This window comes from Nomascus leucogenys, chromosome 3 (genome assembly GCF_006542625.1).
Source record: "Nomascus leucogenys isolate Asia chromosome 3, Asia_NLE_v1, whole genome shotgun sequence".
Lineage (NCBI taxonomy): Eukaryota > Metazoa > Chordata > Mammalia > Primates > Hylobatidae > Nomascus > Nomascus leucogenys.
The window spans coordinates 73,714,751-73,736,907 of record NC_044383.1 but is presented as its reverse complement, the minus strand read 5'-3'; the positions used below and the strand labels follow the sequence as shown (position 1 = coordinate 73,736,907).

Below are 22,157 nucleotides of genomic sequence, written 5' to 3'. Positions count from 1 at the left end.
TCTGAGGTATGACCAGCTGTATGTCTTACCATAAAAGCTTCCTATAGAAAGGATACTTTCTAGAGGGTAGATGCAGGGATTCACTGTCTTACAGCCACCAGAAACATGGTTTCTGTTTGTAAGTCCCTACTAAATATTTTCTTTTTTCTTCTCTGAGTAATACATCTCAAAACAGAAGAAAAAAAATCAATATTTTCTTTCTGAGAAACTGGTTTTGTTAGCCTCTTCCTTCAGCCTTTCAGCTCCCTTGGCCTTTGGGGTAGGTTTGCATATACCTGCTCACCACGGAAGAGACTGTGTATGTGTGGGTCTGTTTCTGAGCTTTCAGAGCATTGGACTGTGCAATTGTGGGAGCTGGTTGAACAGTGTCTGTGAGGCTGTTGTCTCCATGTGTGGTGCTGGAGTGGGAAGTCCACGATGCAAGCAGTCAGGCAGGGAAGACTCTGGAAGGCTGGAACCCAAAAGCACTAGCTGGAAATCCATAAGAAAGAACTGAAACATTTGTCTTGTTGACTCTGACCTTGGTGACAAGGGTATCCTGCAGAAGCCTGTGCCCTTCATTACAAAGCTGAACACGTACATGGCCCATGAGTCAGGGAAGATGAAGGAGGATCCAGGAGAAGGTAGAGCAATTGCAGGCCCAGCTGCTGCTTCACACCAACAAGGTGAATCAGCGTGACAGCCACAACATGTGTCAGCTGCCAAGGCTGTGGCTTCTCTTCCAAACCTCCCACATCTCTCCCTGACTGTCCACGCCAATCGGAAACATGCAAGAAAGGGAATTCAGCCCAGCCAGAGGGACACTTCCAGTATTCATTACAGATGATTCATAATATCTTTGTCTTTTTTTGTCAGGAAAAGGAGATGGAGATGTGTTCCCTATAAGATTATTTTAATTTGGGTAAATTTAGGTTGCGCTTCTTTTCTTTCAGCACGTCATATATGTCATTACATTGTTTTTCTGGAATCCTTTATTTTTATTATTTTGTTTCTTTAAAAGTCATGCATTTTTTTATCTGTTTGCCTTTAAGGTCTTCTCTGTCTCTGGTTTTCAGTAGTCTTATTATGATATCCCTCAGTAAGTTTTCCTTTGTGTTAATCCTCCTTGGGATTCATAAAGATTCTTGAATTTATGTTCTGATAACTTTTGCATGATTGAGAAAATTCTTGGCCAATAATCAAAATTATTTCTCCCTATTTTCTCTTTTCTCTCATTTTGGACTCTAAGTATTTATATTTTAAACTTTTCATTATGACCCAAATGTCTTTTTCTTTTTTGTTAAATACATCTTCATCTTATTTTCTCTCAATGCTTCCAGTGACATTTTCTACTGATTTGTTTTCCAGATTAATAAATCTTTTTTCAGTTAATCTGCTGTTAAAGCTATCTTTTGCAGTCTTAATTTTAGTTATGGGATATTAATTAGAATCTCTAATTGATTTTTTTTATTATACTTTAAGTTCTAGGGTACATGTGCACAACATGCAGGTTTGCTACATATGTATACATGTGCCATGTTGGTGTGCCGCACCCATTAACTTGTCATTTACATTAGGTATATCTCCTAATGCTATCTCTCCCCCCCTCCCCCCACCCCATGACAGGCCCTGGTGGGTGATGTTCCCCTTCCTGTGTCCAAGTGTTCTCATTGTTCAATTCCCACCTATGAGTGAGAACATGCGGTGTTTGGTTTTTTCACCCTGCGATAGTTTGCTGAGAATGATGGTTTCCAGCTTCATCCATATCCCTACAAAGGACATGAACTCATCCTTTTTATGGCTGCATAGTATTCCATAGTGTATATGTCACACATTTTCTTAATCCAGTCTATCATTGAAGGACATTTGGGTTGGTTCCAAGTCTTTGTTATTGTGAATAGTGCCGCAATAAACATATGTGTGCATGTGTCCTTACAGCAGCCTGATTTATAATCCTTTGGGTATATACCCAGTAATGGGATGGCTGGATCAAAAGGTATTTCTAGTTCTAGATCCTTGAGGAATTGCCACACTGTCTTCCACAGTGGTTGAAACAGTTTACAGACCCACCAACAGTGTAAAAGTGTTCCTATTTCTCCACATCCTCTCCAGCACCTGTTGTTTCCTTACCTTTTAATGATCGCCATTCTAACTGGTGTGACATGGTATCTCATTGTGGTTTTGATCGGCATTTCTCTGATGGCCAGTGATGATGAGCATTTTTTCATGTGTTTTTTGCCTGCATAAATGTCTTCTTTTGAGAAGTGTCTGTTCATATCCTTTGCCCACTTTTTGATGGGGTTGTTTGTTTTTTTCTTGTAAATTTCTTCGAGTTCATTGTAGATTCTGGATATTAGCCCTTTGTTAGATGAGTAGATTGCAAAAATTTTCTCCCATTCTGTAGGTTGCCTGTTCACTCTGATGGTAGTTTCTTTTGCTGTGTAGAAGCTCTTTAGTTTAATTAGATCCCATTTGTCAATTTTGGCTTTTGTTGCCTTTGCTTTTGGTGTTTTAGACATGAAGTCCTTGCCCATGCCTATGTCCTGAATGGTATTGCCTAGGTTTTCTTCTAGGGTTTTTATGGTTTTAGGTCTAACATTTAAGTCTTTAATCCATCTTGAATTAATTTTTGTATAAGATGTAAGGAAGAGATCCAGTTTCAGCTTTCTACATATGGCTAGCCAGTTTTCCCAGCACCATTTATTAAATAGGGAATCCTTTCCCCATTGCTTGTTTTTGTCAGATTTGTCAAAGATCAGATGGTTGTAGATGTGTGGTATTATTTCTGAGGGCTCTGTTCTGTTTCATTGGTCTATATCTCTGTTTTGGTACCAGTACCATGCTGTTTTGGTTACTGTAGCCTTGTAGTATAGTTTGAAGTCAGGTAGCGTGATGCCTCCAGCTTTGTTCTTTTGGCTTAGGATTGTCTTGGCAATGCTGGCTCGTTTTTGGTTCCATATGAACTTTAGTTTTTTCCAATTCTGTGAAGAAAGTCATTGGTAGCTTGATGGGGATGGCATTGAATCTATAAATTACCTTGGGCAGTATGGCCATTTTCACAATATTGATTCTTCCAACCCATGAGCATGGGTTGTTCTTCTATTTGTTTGTGTCCTCTTTTATTTCATTGAGCAGTGGTTTGTAGTTCTCCTTGAAGAGGTCCTTCACGTCCCTTGTAAGTTGGATTCCTAGGTATTTTATTCTCTTTGAAGCAATTGTGAATGGGAGTTCACTCAGAATTTGGCTCTCTGTTTGTCTGTTATTGGTGTATAAGAATGCTTGTGATTTTTGCACATTGATTTTGTATCCTGAGACTTTGCTGAAGTTGCTTATCAGCTTGAGGAGATTTTGGGCTGAGATGATGGGGTTTTCTAAATATACAATCATGTCATCTGCAAACAGGGACCATTTGACTTCCTCTTTTCCTAAATGAATACCCTTTTTTTCTTTCTCGCCTGATTGCCCTGGCTAGAACTTCGAACACTATGTTGAATAGGAGTGGTGAGAGAGGGCATCTCTGTCTTGTGCCAGTTTTCAAAGGGAATGCTTCCAGTTTTTGCCCATTCAGTATGATATTGGCTGTGGGTTTGTCATAAATAGCTCTTATTATTTTGAGATACGTCCCATCAATAACTAATTTATTGAGACCTTTTGTCGTGAAGGGCTGTTGAATTTTGTCAAAGGCCTTTTCTGCATCTATTGAGATAATCATATGGTTTTTGTCTTTGGTTCTGTTGATATGCTGGATTACGTTTATTGATTTGCATATGTTGAACCAGCCTTGCATCCCAGGGATGAAGCCCACTTGATCATGGTTGATAAGCTTTTTGATGTGCTGCTGGATTCGGTTTGCCAGTATTTTATTGAGGATTTTTTCATTGATGTTCATCAGGGATACTGGTCTAAAATTCCCTTTTTTTGTTGTGTCTCTGCCAGGCTTTGGTATCAAGATGGTGGTGGCCTCATAAAATGAGTTAGGGAGGATTCCCTCTTTTTCTATTGATTGGAATAGTTTCAGAAGGAATGGTACCAGCTCCTCCTTGTACCTCTGGTAGAATTCGGCTGTGAATCCATTTGGTCCTGGACTTTTTTTGGTTGGTAGTCTATTAATTATTGCCTCAATTTCAGAGCCTGTTATTGGTCTATTCAGGGATTCAACTTCTTCCTGGTTTAGTCTTGGGAGGGTGTATGTGTTGAGGAATTTATTGATTTCTTCTAGATTTTCTAGTTTATTTGCATAGAGGTGTTTGTAGTATTTTCTGATGGTAGTTTTTATTTCTGTGGGATCGGTGGTGATATCCCCTTTATCATTTTTTATTGCATCATTTGATTCTTCTCTCTTTTCTTCTTTATTAGTCTTGCTAGCAGTCTATCAATTTTGTTGATCTTTTCAAAAAACCAGTTCCTGGATTCATTGATTTTTGGAAGGGTTTTTTTTTGTGTTTCTATCTCCTTCAGTTCTGCTCTGATCTTAGTGATTTCTTGCCTTCTGCCAGCTTTTGAATGTATTTGCTCTTGCTTCTCTAGTTCTTTCAATTGTGATGTTAGGGTGTCCATTTTAGATCTTTCCTGCTTTCTCTTGTGGGCATTGAGTGCTATAAATTTCCCTATACACACTGCTTTAAATGTGTCCCAGAGATTCTGGTATGTTGTGTCTTTGTTCTTATGGGTTTCAAAGAACATCTTTATTTCTGCCTTCATTTGGTTATGTACCCCATAGTCATTCAGGAGCAGGTTGTTCAGTTTCCATGTAGTTGAGCGGTTTTGAGTGAGTTTCTTAATCCTGAGTTCTAGTTTGATTGTGCTGTGGTCTGAGAGACAGTTTGTTATAATTTCTATTCTTTTACATTTGCTGAAGAGTGCTTTACTTCCAACTATGTGGTCAATTTTGTAATAAGTGTGACGTAGTGCTGAGAAGAATGTATATTCTGTTGATTTGGGGTGGAGAGTTCTGTAGATGTCTATTAGGTCTGCTTGGTGCAGAGCTGAGTTCAGTTCCTGGGTATCTTTGTTAACTTTCTGTCTCATTGATCTGTCTAATCTTGACAGTGGGGTGTTAAAATCTCCCATTATTATTGCGTGGGAGTCTAAGTCTCTTTGTAGGTCTCTAAGGACTTGCTTTATGAATCTGGGTGCTCCTGTATTAGGTGCATATATATTTAGGATAGTTAGCTCTTCTTGTTGAATTGATCCCTTTACCATTATGTAATGGCCTTGTCTCTTTTGATCTTTGTTGCTTTAAAGTCTGTTTTATCAGAGACTAGGATTGTAACCCCTTCTTTTTTTTTGCTTTCCATTTGCTTGGTAGATCTTCCTCCATCCCTTTGAGTCTATGTGTGTCTCTGCATGTGAGATGGGTTTCCTGAATACAGCACACTGATGGGTCTCGGCTCTTTATCCAATTTGCCAGTCTGTGTCTTTTAATTGGAGCATTTAGCCCATTTACATTTAAGGTTAATATTGTTATGTGTGAATCTGATCCTGTCATTATGATGTTAGTTGGTTATTCTGCTCATAAGTTGATGCAGTTTCTTCCTAGCCTCGATGGTCTTTTCAATTTGGCATGTTTTTGCAGTGGCTGGTACTGGTTGTTCCTTTCCATTTTTAGTGCTTCCTTCAGGAGCTCTTGTAGGGCAGGCCTGGTAGTGACAAATCTCTCAGCATTTGCTTGTCTGTAAAGGATTTTATTTCTCCTTCACTTATGAAGCTTAGTGTGGCTGGATATGAAATTCTGGGTTGAAAATTCTTTTCTTTAAGAATGTTGAATATTGGCCCCCACTCTCTTCTGGCTTGTAGAGTTTCTGCCAAGAGATCCACTGTTAGTCTGATGGGCTTCCCTTTGTGGGTAACCCGACCTTTCTCTCTGGCTGCCCTTAACATTTTTTCCTTCATTTCAACTTTGGTGAATCTGACAACTATGTGTCTTGGAGTTGCTCTTCTCGAGGGGTATCTTTGTGGCATTCCCTGTATTTCCTGAATTTGAATGTTGGCCTGCCTTGCTAGGTTGGGGAAGTTCTCCTGGATAATATCCTGCAGAGTGTTTTCCAACTTGGTTCCATTCTCCCTGTCACTTTCGGGTACACCAATCAGAGATAGATTTGGTCTCTTCACATAGTCCCATATTTCTTGGAGGCTTTGTTCATTCCTTTTTACTCTTTTTTCTCTAAACTTCTCTATTTGCTTCATTTCATTCATTCGATCTTCAATCACTGATACCCTTTCTTCCAGTTGATTGAATCGGCTACTGAAGCTTGTGCATTCGTTATGTAGTTCTCATGCCATGTTTTCAGCTCCATCAGGTCATTTAAGGACTTCTCTACACTGGTTATTCTAGTTATCCATTCGTCTAATTTTTTTTCAAGGCTTTTAGCTTCTTTGTGATGCATTCAAACTTCCTCCTTTAGCTTGGAGAAGTTTGATTGTCTGAAGCCTTCTTCTCTCAACTCGTCAAAGTCATTCTCCATCCAGCCTTGTTCCATTGCTGGTGAGGAGCTGCGTTCCTTTGGAGGGGGAGAGGCGCTCTGATTTTTAGAATTTTCACTTTTCTGCTCTGTTTTTTCCCCATCTTTGTGGTTTTATCTACCTTTGGTCTTTGATGACGGTGATGTACAGATGGGGTTTTGGTGTGGATGTCCTTTGTGTTTGTTAGTTTTTCTTCTGACAGTTAGGACCCTCAGCTGCAGGTCTGTTGGTGTTTGCTGGAGGTCCACTCCAGATCCTGTTTGCCTGGGTATCAGCAGTGGAGGCTGCAGAACAGTGAGTATTGCTGAACAGCAAATGTTGCTGCCTGATTGTTCCTCTGGAAGCTTCATCTCAGAGGGGTACCCGGCCATGTGAGGTGTCAGTCTGCCCCTGCTGGGGGGTGCCTCCCAGTTAGGCTACTCCGGGGTCAGGGTCCCACTTGAGGAGGCAGTGTGTCCGTTCTCAGATCTCAAACTCCGTCCTGGGAGAACCACTACTCTCTTCAAAGCTGTCAGACAGGGACATTTAAGTCTGCAGAGGTTTCTGCTGCCTTTTGTTTGGCTATGCCCTTCCCCCCAGAAGTGGAGTCTGTACAGGCAGGCAGGCCTTCTTGAGCTGCAGTGGGCTCCACCCAGGTAGAGCTTCCTGGCCACTTTGTTTACCTACTCAAGCCTCAGCAATGGCAGGCGCCCCTCCCATAGCCTCGCTGCTGCCTTGCAGTTTGATTTCAGACTGCTGTGCTAGCAATGAGCGAGGCTCCGTGAGTGTGGGACTCTCTGAGCTGGGTGCAGGATATAATCTCCTGGTGTGCTGTTTGCTACGACCATTGGAAAAGTGCAGTATTAGGGTGGGAGTGACCGGATTTTCCAGGTGCTGTCTGTCACAGCTTCCCTTGGCTAGGAAAGGGAATTCCCTGACCCCTTGCGCTTCCAGGGTGAGACGATGCCTCACCCTGCTTTGGCTCACACTTGGTGGGCTGCACCCACTGTCCTGCACCCATTGTCCGACAAGCCCCAGTGAGATGAACTTGGTACCTCAGTTGGAAATGCAGATATCACCTGTCTTTTGTGTCGCTCATGCTGGGAGCTGTAGACTGGAGCTGTTCCTATTCAGCCATCTTGGAACCGCCCCTCTGATTGATTTTTTAAATGTATTTTCATCCTCTGATGAAATTTTCCATCCTGTCATTCATTTTCTTGAATACATTAATAGCTGTTTTAAAGTCTGTGTTAACTAACATCAGTATCTGAATGCTTGTCAGTCTGTTTCTTTTATTTTTTTAGTTTAAACAAATTTTTACTACACAAAGTTGTCACATAGTTGGATATTTTCCTAGTTTGTTCACAATTCTTATTCTCTACAGAAAGGCTGCTTAACTTTTCATCTGGTGATAGTAAGCACTAAAATTCTAACTTATAGAATAGTAGTAAAAATACCTCCATGATTTAAGTTGAAAGAAGTACATTGGTACATGGTGGTTCACCCAATATCAGGAATGCACAAATGTCCTTTTATTCAAAAATACAAAATAAATTATTTGTAGGCATGGACAATGGCAGCAGTAACCCATTATATATTGTCAACTGAAACCAGTAACTGATGGTTATAGTGATTTTCTTAATCACCAGCCTTCAGTCATTTTCTCCAACTGACTTCTCTGAAGTTATTGGTGAGGAACACTGCCTTGAGCTTCCTGTCACAGTTCATTAATAAAGCACTATTCTAGGAATAAGAACATCTCACCTCCCATTCCACCCACTGCACCCATTCCAGGGTTCTTCCCTTCTTTAGAAATTTCTGTAACTACAGCTTATGATTTAGTTAACAAAGAGTGCACCCCAGCAGCACCCAGTAAAGCAGTTCTCATAACATTTGTTGGGTCAGTTTTTCCTTTTTCCACCATATTCATAACATAGCATCATCACCAACTTCTGAGGAACTTTGCATGATTTTCTCAACTATCAAAAATCCTTCAACATCTGCATTCTTAACAATAGTCACTGCAGGATTTTTGAGTGTTCTTTTAATAACTTCTATACCAATTTTTAAATCTTCATTAGCTGGAGTTAATGAATCCAAGGCTCAAGTGCACTGGAGCAAGGCACAACCCCCTCCCAGAGCAATGCCTTCTTCAACAGCAGCTCTTACAGCATTAAGGGCATCTGTAACTCTGTCTTTCATTCATTCACTTTGACATCACTTGTCCCACCAGCCTTCAGCATTGCTACTCCATCTGAAAGTTTTGCCAGACATACATTCAGTTTTCCTTTTCATATTCACCAGTTGTAACATCTAACTGCTCAATGATTTCTTGAATATATTTTTCAATTTGAGCCTTAAAAGGAAAAACATTTTCCTTTTAAAAGCATAGCATCATATTTGGTCAAAATGACCTCTCTAACTTTTTCTAAGTTACGAGGCTAAATAGCTTCCAGATTTAGGGCTAACCCCTCTTCACTAAACACTAGACCACCAGTAGGAATAGCTGCATCTTCACGTTGGTTCTTTCTGTTGTCACCAAAATCTGGAGCTTTGACTGCTATGATCTGAAGACCAAATTTTAGCCTATTAAAAATGAATGTACTTAGAGCTTCTCTATCAATATCTTCAGCAATTATGACCAAGGACTTACAGTGAGGATTGGCAATTTAAAGAGCAGGTACAGTGGTCTGGACACTAGAAATTTTCATTTCATTCAATACAATATAGGCATCCTGGAATTCACATTTCTAACCTTTTGATGTATTAATAAAGTATGGAGAAATATAGCCTCAATCAAACTTTATGCCTTTAATAATTTCTAATTCATCATTCAGTGTTTTTCCATCCTTTACTGTGAGGCACCCTTTCTTCCAACCTTTTATTTGCATCAGAAATGATGTTGACAATTTCTTTGTCTCCATTTGCAGAAATCATAGCAACCTGAGCAATTTCTTCAGGGGTTGTCATGGTTCAGACAGCTTCTTAAGTTCAGCAATTACAGCATCAACAGCTAACATCACACTTCTGATTTCCACAGGATTACCACTTTTGCTAATCTTTTCAAAGCCTTTCTTGGCAAAAGAGCATGGCAGTACAATAGCACTGGTGATGGCCTCCCCAGCTTCTTCATTTGTGTTATTAGCAACATCTTGAACAAGTTTAACTCCAATATTTTTATGTTTATCCTTTACATCAATTGACTTTGCAACAGTCACACCATCTTTTGTTACTTTAGAACTTCCCCAGTTGATCAATCATTGTTTTTGGCCCTATTGTGACAGCTACAGCATCTGCTAAAAAGTCTACACCTTGAAGCAGTAAGGCTCAGGAATCTGCACCAAATTTTACATCTTTGGCAAAATCCCAAGTGAGATAAGGGGCCAGTACCCTGGACACCGGTCTCATCTGGCAAGACTGTGGGTAATTGAAGCATTTCTGTTGGATGGCAGCGGGGCGTGGGTGCAGTGAGGCAGGTCGTCAGTGGCAAGTGAGGGGCAAGTCTATTTCCATGTTTTTGATTAAATGGCTGAAATTATGCATTTTACACTATAGAAGTTAGTTCTTTCTAGATAATGCTGTTTTCCTCTTGAGAAGTATTTTTTTGTTTTGTTTTGTTTTTAGCTTCTGAGACACAGAGTAGGAACATATCATCTTCATCAGATAAGGACTCCATGTGATTTAGAGTTGGATTTCAGCCCTTTCATTTCTTATTTGCCTTACTGAAATTCTGGGGTATATACCAGGACTTCCTTACGTTGGCAAACACTGAAGACTAATTTTAACTCACTAGCACCAAGATATGCCAATAGCTCAGCTTCAGTCCTCAACCTGACAGTATTCACTTTCCTCTTGGTTCTCTGCTTCTTGGCGTGTGCTGCTTCTGTATCAGTGAAAACCTAAGGGAAATAGAGAAGGTGAATGTTGGGTTGGCTTCAGTGAATTTTCTCTTCTCAGTGGTCTTGGTTCCACAATTCCTGGTTACACTGGTGGCTCTCTGATGCCTTCAGACAATTTAACTTTGTTTTGTTTTTTTTAGTTATATTAGCCATTCTAGTTGTCTCAGCTAGAGGATTGATTGGCCACAAATCTGTCATAGCCAATAGGAGGAGACCCCTCCATTCCCTTTGATTCTGTCTCTGACTCCAGCCAATACCTGCTTTCAAGGACCAGAACACTTTTACTTACTTTTGATTGATCAAAACCTCTTTAATTCTGGTGACAGAGTTGTTCAAACACTCTTTATCTCCTCGCCTTGTTCAAGACAAGCCCTTCTCTGGAGGATCATCATAAGAAAACCAAAGAGAAAGATGGCCCTGCATTCTAGGGTCAAGTGAACTGTTTCTACAAAATCTTTAAGTCCTCAAACCCAGTCTCCTCACTTGCCCTGACCCTGCCTGTCCAGGTGGAGAGAGGAGCACCACTAACTCAGTGCTCATCCTAATAGAAGCTCCTGCCTCATGACACTGTAATCATTTGTGGAAGCCTAGAAATGTTTCTATAATCTACTAGACTAAATTCCTTAAGGAACTTTTATTGTCTGTATATTCAATTGCCTTTTCATGTGACAGTAACTTGGTTAAATTTTCTCTAGAGAACCAACAAAGATAATTCAGTCATTTCTCTAGTGTAGTTGTTTAAAATGTGCTTTTTATTATTAACAATTTTAAATTTTATATTCTTTTTTCTGATTACTTTTTACTAATAATATTTACACTGGGAATAATCAATTTGGGGAAAACTTCCATTAAGTTTCTCCATATTTGGAAGATTTTCCACAGACTAAAATCTGCCTTGATATATTTCTCTTCCAAACTCACATCCTTTTGATGCTGAGTATCACTGGACACATCCAAATTGCAATGAGACATTGATCTCTGCTCCTTTGGTTACAACACTGGGTGAGTCAGCACAGTGGGAGGTAGGATGATTCTTGGAAGCTACCCCTATACCATAACACATAGCCATAAATTAACTGTAAACATGAATGAACGTGAACCACACAAATACACCTCACTAAATCAAAACTAAGCCCAAATTAGCTTACCCAAACCCTTAGTTGGGTCCTGTGGCCACTCCAACTCTATCTGACAGGAGGGGAAGTGCAATGAAGGAAAAATCACAGTAGAAAGAGACAGCTGTTTTGACTGATTGTGGTTAAAATGTATTTGCAGATTTTACAGAAACATGTTACTATGAGAACATACTGCCCAGGCGCTTCCCAGGGCATTAGAGGGGCGATGAAGCTTAAACTTCATTAGCTTCAGGGTAAATCTACCTTGTATTTAAATATTATTAAAGACCACCCCCTGCAAAGAGTTAGCTAATTTAGAATGTTGGCTCTGAAATAATCATAGACCAAGAAAAGATGGCTAGGTCTTTTCCCTTTATATAAATTCATACATATGATCTTGGAGAGATTCAGTACCACATCAACCCCCTTCCCCTAATAGTCTCATATCAATAGGACTTCCCAAGAGGAGGAACAAAAGAATAACAGTTATTCCCCAAATCCTTTCTCTCTTTCCCTCCAAGTCTTCAGTCCAATACACTTGTAATATTATTTAATACTTTTCCTCTTTAACCTTAAATTGAACTTTCATTAAATACCTATTACCTGTCAGACGCTGTTACCCAATACCTTCACATTATTGCCAGATAATTAGGGCAACAATTCCTGAGGACATAATAAAGATATAGTTGCAAAGAGTCTATTCCAATCACTCTAGATGGGAGATCATTACTTATGTCCATAGTTATGTTTCATATATTAATCTACAGGGTACATTTAAAGTATAAGGATTTATATACATTTTCTAGAATAGGATTCTATTGCCTGTGTTTATGTCTCTATATAAAATTTAACCCTTAAAATAGGATTCTTCTTGGGGGTATGTGTGAAAGTGGTTAAGAATTGTTTATTTGGCAAAAGTTGGTAGAGATCAGTTTGTTGTTTGTTTCCCAACACCTGCATCAACATCCCTGTGCACACACAGTTTTTTTTAAGCAAATTCAAATAAGGAAGAAGCAAGATAAAATCCTAGATTTATCTGTCACCCGACTATAATAACTATTGTACTGTATATACAGCAAATATATTAGTTGGCTCTAAATGTTTTCTGATACTGCACACTTGTTTTCTTAAGATCCACAAAATGCTGAAGAGTGAAATATGGCTTTTCATTTGTTGATTCAACAACCAGAAAACTAATTAGGGCTGGAGGCACATGTAGTCATCGACTTAAAGCCCTGTCAAACCCTGAAAGGTCTGAGGCAGTGGTAGTTAAATTGATGTTAGGTAATATGTGAGTTCTTCTTTCTTAGGAAAAATAAGATCTCAAAACATTTCTTGGACATGGAAATTGCTTAGAATATATTTAATGCTTTAAGTGCAAATATTGAAAATATGAGCTCCTCAATTTCTGGGAGGAGACAGGGTATCTGGCTGGGACCACAGCGGTGGCTCTGCTGACGGTCAGCCATGGTGTGGGACAACGTCCTTCATGCCATTAGGTTGCCAGGCAGCAATGAACTGTGATTAAAATCAAGAAATCAGAACTCACATTTTCATTTGAAAAAGGTTGAAAACTCACTTCGGATATAGAAATGGTGCTAAAATGTGACCATTTCTATGCCCCTGAGATATTCTGTACCCACAGAGTATTTCCCCTCCATTCTTTCCTACATCAGTCAGAAGATGGATGAACTACCTATGGCACCAGAAGAGGCAGCCTCTGAAGGCACAGAGCCCTTCACCCCATTCTTCCCTGAACAGGAAACCTCAAAAACACTTGTCATTTGACAGATTTGATGTCACAAATGTCAATCATTACTAAGTAATGATTATTGCGTTCCTGAAGTTGCTCTAGATGCTACAAATAGTCTCCTACTACTGGTATAACTGATAATTGCCAGGCACTTCCTTCTTCATGTAGGTATCTTATGTTTCCAAATTGTACCAAAAAGTAGTTCTGAGATGTGGAGGCAGCCCTCCCCACAAGTGTTTTGCTGCCCAGTACAAAAGGTAGTTGTTTTTTTCCCCCAAATCTATGCATACTTCTCTCATTTCTTATGCCATTTTTATTTTGCCAGGAAATTATACAACCCAAGGTCAGTGTTGCTTACAAAGATAATGATAGCTGTCATCTATTGAGCAGCTATTGTTTCATTTAACCATTATAAAAACACTGTGAAGCAAGGAATGCTTTCCCCATTTTGAGACAAGGAAATGGAAGTTCAGAGAAGTCAAACATCTTGAGCAAGGCTATGAAGTTAAGTAAGAAATAAGTCCAGAATTCCAAGCCCAGTTTGTTTGAACTCAGAGTCCATGGGATGGATATATATTGTGGGGAAAAAAACAAACAAACCTGGAATGAGAAATGACACCAAATTCTGATAAGTAACTCCCCTGTACCTTGCCTCTCCAGGCTAAACATCTCAAGTTGCTACAATCCTTCTTTCTATGACATAGTTAGGGATGTCCTCATCACCCTGGTCACTGTCTTTTAGACCTCCTTGAGTTTGTCAAAGGCCCTATTCAGGCCAGAACAAAACACAGTGCTCCAACTGCCTCTAACCAGTGCAAAACAGACCAGAACCCCTGGCTTTTCTTGGGAGGGATACTGCTGAGAAATAAAGGTCAAGTTTAAAGCACAGTTCTACATGTGTGATGGTTCCCAGTGCATAGTAGTGCTTATACCTCCATCATTGCAGCCATCTCTGGTGCTAATGCTTAGAACCTTGACCATGTTCTTCTCATTGGGCATCTGCATTCAACACAACCCTGTGGTCTTTCTCAATAGAGTGATCACTCAGATGTGTTTTCCTGCAGCCCCCACCCTTGTGTAGTTCATCGAGGGGGACACACCATTCATTCAAAGGCTCTGGCTTACACTGCCTTTGTCTGCTCTGGGTTGTGCACTTTCTGATTATCTTGCAGGGTCACATATTCACACTGAAGAGGCAGCTATTAAAATTGAAATCCAAAAGGGGCAGAGAAGAATGAGGCTTATAATATTCATCCCATTTCTCCAGTTCTGCCTTTCTTATTTCGCCTTATCCTTAGCCTTTTGACTTCAATATGGTGTTATTTTCTATTATGATATTCCACTCTTTCTGTGGTCATTATTATATTTGTTTCTCCCAAACCAAAGATGGAGGTGGAAGAATTAAATCCCTTTGTCAAAAGTGTAGCAGAGGCACTGTGTCCATAATATGCCCATGTTAATGCCTCTCTTTCCATAAAGATCCAACTTGTAACCTGCTCTCCATAGAACCTCTTCTGATCAACCCCAGCCCCTGGTAATTTCTCCGTCTTCCAGCTTCTGTGTGAGATACTGCAAGATACCGGAGGGATCTTTGTCTGGAAAATTACACCTCTGTCATACTGGATTCTTGCATACTACCTTTGTTTGGCTTAGTGCTGACATTTTTAGAAGGCTGGGATCCTCTGAATCATCAGTGCCTGGGGCTTCAGTACAGTCACCTTCAAGGTTGTGGCAACAACAAACGTCCTCAGCCCCGCTGCTGCTAGCAGAAGGTGTCTTAGCACAAACAGGTGATGCTTTAAGGTCATGGATAAAGTCTGGTGAGTGCCAGTAATAAACAAAGGAGTGGAAACTGAAAGGGACGAACAATTCCAGAGACAAGACTTTGGGATCTTATCACGATGGTAACCCTTTGGGAACTGGGAACTGGATCGATATTCTGGGATCCTGGGATCTCTGTAAAAAAACAAAAACAAAAACAAAACAAACACCCAGGAAACAAAGCAATATCTGCTTTATTGGATTTACCCAGTGATTTATCCAGTAATTGCCCAGTAACATAACTAATAATATAAATTGATGATTAAAAAAATAAACTGCAGGCCGGGTGTGGTGGCTCACACCTGTGAGCCCAATACTTTGGGAGGCCGGGGCGGGCAGGTCACAAGGTGAAGAGATGGAGACCATCCTGGTCAACAGGTGAAACCCTGTCTCTACTAAAAATAAAACAATTAGCTGGGCGTGGTGGTGCGTGCCTGTAGTCCCCACTACTCAGGAAGCTGAGTCAGGAGAATCGCTTGAACCCGGGAAGGGGAGGTTGCAGTGAGCCAAGATCGCGCCACTGCACTCTAGCCTGGTGACAGAGCGAGACTCCGTCTCAAAAAAATATAAATAAATAACATAAACTACATTCTTCTTTGGATTTTTGGATTGCATATATGGATATATAGAATAACCAAGGGTTGTGAATATGAAGAGCAACCAGAGAGAAACTGTGCTGAAACTCACAAGGTTTGTGGATGTGGACGTCACCATGAGAAGGAAAGAACTCTGAGACGTGGGTTTCATCTCTAGCTCCTTTCCAAACTTTTCATGCTGGCTCTGAGACCTAAAGCAGGCCACTCTCTGGTTACGTTTTCTCATCTCTAAAATGAAGGAATGAAGGTGTTAAATTTCATACCATCTAAAACATTTCCAACTGTAAAATTCTCTTTCTAAGCTATTCTCATTCCAGCAGGAAATAATTTTGTTTTCATTTCTACATATCTTTAATTTTAGATGATCTCATGCCTAGAAATGGTTCCATAAAAGGATAAAGTACTTTAAATCACTCCCTCTCTCTCTCATCTGTTTTTTATATACATAGAAAATGTTGTTATCAATGATTTCTGGGGTTGGGAAAGTGATTTTTACTTTTCTCTCTACTGCTGTACTATTAGATTTTTTATAATAGTATATATTTATTAAAAATATGAAAATGAAAACTATGCCCTTTTACTTTCTGGATTTCCAAAAATAGGACATATGCAGTGAAGTTAAATTAAGCTCATCAAAGATAAATTAACTTAAATTGTTATTTTGCTCATTGAATTTTGGTAAGTAGCTTTTGATAAAATGTTGGAAAATCATTTAAAGAGATGAAACACACTCTCATTGTTCCAGCTTCTTTGTGTAGATGATAGCAAGGTTTTATACAAAGGAATATTCAATGAACTGCGTGTATATGAGCGACTTTGGATTTTTTCCAGTTTCAGTTCTCTTTCAATACATACCGAAAACAGCAGAAACCCAGGAATTCTCATCTAAGTTATGTGCCAAAACAAATGATCAGGTTACACCTGTTTGGCTTACACTACCTTGGAAACCACTGGGCTTAAAGCACTAGTTTGCTCTCAGGGAAACAATATAATCAACTTACGCTTTTTTAAATCAAATGAGTAACTGACTGGATCTCATTAATCTCCACATCTGTGTAAAGAGGTAAGTTAAGCTTATTTCTCTTATGATAGATCTTGTCTCTTTAATGGGAAAATTGCATTTCTTGTAACTGGGTAGTCATTACTTCTTTTTAAAAAGTTTCAGTGAGAGAAGTTATCCAAATTATTGCAAACCTCATCATACTGCCATTCAGTTTTGTGCCACGTCACATGTGCTCTTTCTGGATAAGCTGCCACGAAGTAAGGTTGCCTATGTGGAATGTGTGGTTGACTCTAGAGCTTTCAGAGGGTGTAGGCAAGAAAGAATGCCAGGCCTGAGCAAAGAGTGTGAGGGCTGATGTGAATGAGCAGGACGAGGGGCAACAGAGGAGCAGTCCAGGACCTTCTAGGGACATTCTCTGTGTGGATGGAGGGCAAATTTAGCACTGTTTTTAATAGGGGATTCTCTAAAAATGACAATGCTTATACAGGAAATTTAAAAACCTTGCAAGTGGTGTGTACGCACATGTGTCGGCCTATGTGGGTACTGTTCTTTCTACTCAGTATTTCATGGATTCCCGGTGTCGAAAATTATTTTTTTAATATACAATTATTTACATGTATCAAACCTAAAACTACTTGTAGATTTATAGCTCTTATGCATCTATATTTACAAAATAAAAATTGAACATTACAAAACCAATATAATTAAAATAAAGTTTAACAGACAAAAGATATCATGTTGCTGAAACTAAATCACTACTCATTGAGAACCAGCTACTGACTATAGAAGCCTGATTCTTTGAAGCTAGGCTCACTTGTTCTGTGGGCCAGGTGATGGCTTGTTTGTTGTCTACCACTTGTCTCCAATCAAACTACTAGCAGGCTTCATTCCTGCTGTACATCTACCCATCGTGGCTTCATTTATTTGGCTTTCTCTTGAGCATACCCATTATGTGTTGTTTCTCATAGGCTAAAATAATTAAAGTTCTGGTACTTGGTTCCAGTATGATTTTAAGTACTATGTAAATGTTTTGTGCAAAGGGCAAGATAGTAAATATTTTAGGTTTTGAGGGTCATACTGTCTCTGTCGCAACTATTCCACACTGCAGTTCTAGCATGAAAGCAGCCATCAACAACAGTAAACATTTAGGCATGGCTGAGTCTCAAAAAGTGTTATTTACAAAACAGGTGGTGGACTGGATTGGGCCTGAGTGCTGTGTAGTTTGCAGAATGCTCATAAATATGAGTGCAGAAATGCTGAAATCCTCTGGCAGTCCTGAAATATGAGCTGGTCATTCAGGTTTTTTGCTTTTCTGTTTGTTTTTTAAAAGCTTAGGAATATGAACGTACATATAAACTTCTTGTAGACACTTGAGAATATAACAACAAACCCTCAGGGGGCCACAGATCCTGGATTTGGGAAACACTGTTTTAGGGATTTTCCAAATAGGCCATCTTCAAAAATAAAAATGCCTCATCCAAACGGGGAATTAGAGTTTGCTAGTGTCAGCAGGCACAACAGGACTCAGAGATGGAAAGATGCCCATGGGAGGAAATGCTTTTCTTCAGGGGTTAGATTATTTGTGTGCAAGGCAGAACAGAGTTATAAATGTACCAGAGAATCCAGCACTCAGGGGAGAGTAGAGACTAGCCAGGCAGAACTTGGGTTCTTCTCCTGCTGGATTTGCTACTGACTTATTGGGAGTGTTGGATGAGTCTCCCACCTCTTTGAGTTTTTCAGTTTTTCCATCACTAAAATGAAGGTCCTACCATACATCCCGCTTACTACTGAGGATGGAGGTAAGCATTGGATGAGATGCTGTGAAATGCTGCAGAAATGGTCAAGTGCCCAAGGATGAGCATTATTGTTACTAAGAGGTGAAAGGAGCTGGGTATGAAGGCTGATGGATTTTTCAGGGAGTGTCGCTGGCAGTCTGCAAGGCAATTGGAAATCCAGTGCTCCTCAAACACAAGTTTCAAACCAGCACTTTTGGGGAATGATGAAGCAGCTCTCTAGCTCCTAGCAGTGCAAGGGCTTTTTGGACAGTATTTATGCGGGTAGCCTTGCCTGTCTTCCTCCCAGAGACCAGCTTGACATTGCCTGAACCTCGCAGGAAGTTAAAGCCTCCAGTGTTGGGCAAGAAGTTGCTGGTGTGACAAAGCTCATCCTGCAATAAGAGAAGAACAAGTGGGCTGCTCAACAGGGGTCTCAACAGTGTCATCACAATCAGAACTGGCACTCAGTTCCAAAAGTTCAGAAAGTCAGGCATATTGTTTACTCAGAGTTCAATCTATTCTAAGGGATTCATCCACATGAGCCAAGCCCAGGGACCTGATTTATAAAATGCATCTCCAGGAACTGGAACTCTTGTATCTAATTTCAGGAGGACTTCCTCGCACAGCATAAACAATTTCAGCAAGAAAAAAATTATTACTCAGAAGGTTGCTTGGTAAATTGGCGTACTAAGAATCAATTGTTCTGTGTAGTATCTGAAATTCAAAATTTCCTGTGCATTCTACATTTTTGCTTCATCTGGCAACTCTAGTTCCTTCTCTTAAAGAACATGTGGTCTGTACAGATATTAATCACAAAAATAAGTATATGATTACAACTTATAAGTGGCATGAAGGAAAAAAAGCCAACATAATGAACAAGAATACCAAGGAAGACCTAATTTAGATTAGTGGGGTCAGGGAAAGCCACTCTGATTCAGGTTAAGGGGACCGGAGTATTGTAGGAAGGAGGAACAGAATGGATGTAGTGTCTAAAGGAGAAACTGAAAGAAGGAAAGCATGTCTGGAATCCAGTATCCTTTGGAGATGTGCAAGACAAGGTTGGAGATGCAGGCACGGGCACCACTACACAGGCTTTTGTTGTCCAGATAGGTGTTTGGCCTTTTTTCCCCTACCCTCAATGCAACAGAAAACCACGGTAGGGCAGAGAAATGAGAATATACAGTCTCCATTTTGAAAGTTAATCTGAATGGATAATGGGTTGGAGGGGGCAAGAATGAGAAACAGAGTGACAGATAGGAAGCTATTATGGTGTTCCAGGCAGGAGATGAAGGTGGCTTGGATTAGAGTGGTGGAAGCGCAGATGAAAAGAGTGAATAGTTTTGGTATGTATTTCAAAGGTAAAAACTTTGGCCTTGAATGTAGATTGGATGTGGGGTTTGAGGCAGAGAGAAGGATGAAGAATGACTTCCAAGTTTCTGGCTTCAACACTTGGGCGGATGGTGGTGCAATTTACTGAAGCAGAGAACACTGAGAAGGATCAGTGCTTTGGATGGGAGGCATAAAGTGAAGAAAGTACTGGCAAGATTTCACTTTTGAATATTTTAAGTTTATGAGATGACATCCTATTGGAGATGACAAGAAGGCAGCTGAAAGTCAGAGATGAGAGGTCTGCACTGGAGATACATAATTTGGGAGTCATTGACATATATAGAGGCAAGAAAGATTTAAAAGGATTCACTATATGATTTTCCGACATGGTAACCTTCCAGATGTCTGTTAATTGGCTTCCTTTGTAAACATTATTCTATAAACAGCTTTCTCCAATTGTTACAAGAACCAAATATATACATATGAAAGAGTGATAGGTCTCTGATTTCATATTGTTTATTAGGTTTATTTTTTTCAGATTTAATTTTGTATATTCTTATTGTAAAGAATAAGAATGTCATTGTCTTTCCATCAGCAAAAAATTTGAAAATAGGGGCCAGGCACAGTGGCTCATGCCTGTAATCCCAGCACTTTGGGAGGCTGAGGTGGGCGGATCGCAAGGTCAGGAGTTCGAGACCAGCCTGGCCAATATGGTGAAACTCCGTCTCTACTAGAAATACAAAAATTAGCCAGCCGTGGTGGCGGGCACCTGCAATCTCAGCTACTTGGGAGGCTGAGGCAGGAGAATTGCTTGAACCTGGGAGGTGGAGGTTGTAGTGAGCTGAGATTGCACCACTGCACTCTAGCCTGAGCAAGAGTGAGACTCTGTCTGAAAAAAAAAATTTTTTTAAATAGGATGGACATTTATAAAATAAAAGTCATAATTATGACATTTGATGCCATCATCCTCTGATTCTATTCAAAGATCAGTCACTTTTTTTTTGTTGCCTTTCTTTTAGCAACACAGTCTGTTACCTTCCTCCTACCTCTAAAATGCCCAACAAGGTACTTTCAAATGTTTAGTAAGATTACATAAATATCCTCTTGAGTAATATGGACAAACGCCCAATGATACATGTCATAGGGAAACATAATATATTTTTTCCTTTTTAATCTTTGGGGCTTTGTTTTAATATTTCATGAAGACATTAACCTTTCCGGTAGGCTTAAGAATCCTTTTGATTTAATACAATTTTGTTTGTGTCCTGAAAACCAAGGACATTGAAGTATTTATTCCCCGCTGAATAGGGCATTGTGTACACGTAGCTTTGTTTTCCCTGAAAATACCTCTTAGCCTTCATTTGCCTTCTCAGGGCTCTGGAATGTGGACTTGCTCTACATTGCTTCCTCTGTAAGAGAACATGTATTATGCTCCCAACATGTGTGCTGTTGGAACATCTCAGTTTTCTTAACTCCGTTTCCACTCACACCACCATTTCCATGATTCTCTTTTGGCTGCGTCTATGCAGAAAATAAGAAGTATTAATTATTGTAATAGGAAACAGGACCTGAAAAGGCAAAGTTTTCACCTGAGAAATTATAAAGTAAATTCGTGGCAGGCCTGGAGCTCTAGCCCATATCTACTGGTCATGGTAGAAAGTTAAAGCAGTGGCTCTCAACTGGGAAGATTTTGTCTCCTCTCTCCAGGGGACATTTGAAAATATATGGAGACATTTTTTGTTGTCACAAATGGTAGGGGATGGGGTTGGCTACTGGTTTCTAGATGCTAGGGGCCAGAGATGCTACTAAACTTCCTACAATGCACAGGACAGCTGCTGAAACAAAGAATTAATCAGCCCAAAATGTGTATGGTGCAAGTGTTGAGAAACCTTGCTGTCAGATAATGGAAATTAGACTTCAGCCCTGCTCTGCATCTTACTTTGTGACCTTGAGAAAGTGTCTTCATTTCTGAGTCTGCCTTTTCATTTGCAAGAACAAAACAACCACCATCATAAGGCAAACAAAGACAAAACAAAAACAAAAACAAAAGCCACCTTTCAGAGTGGTTTTGAGAGATCAACTCAAAAGCACAGAACAGAGTTCTGAGCATATCATGGACCCAACAAACAATGAATCAGGCCCATCCCACGGAGTTCAGTGATAAGATGGAAGCAGTCAGTGCCAGAAAGAAAATGTCACTGAAATGAAAAAGAAGGCTCTTCAGATTCTTATTAGCTTTTACTGAGAAAAGAGCAAGAGATGCGAAGAAGTTTAAGAGAATTAAATAGCATCATGGATGTACTAGAAGGGGAGGGGAGGAGATGATGAGACTGGAAATAGAACCTAATGAGAGTTGTAGGAGTGACAGAGATTTCAGCAGTGACCTGGAGATGGATTTGAGATGCATTTAGGAGGAATCTGAAGAACTTTGTGGGCAATTAAAAAA

The 22,157-nt window shown here is 39.9% G+C and overlaps 1 pseudogene; it reads right to left on the bottom strand.

The window, feature by feature from the left end:
* Positions 1 to 9,170: 9,170 nt before the first annotated feature.
* On the bottom strand, positions 9,171 to 9,856 carry LOC100581662 (annotated as a pseudogene).
* Between the last annotated feature and the right edge of the window lie 12,301 nt (positions 9,857 to 22,157).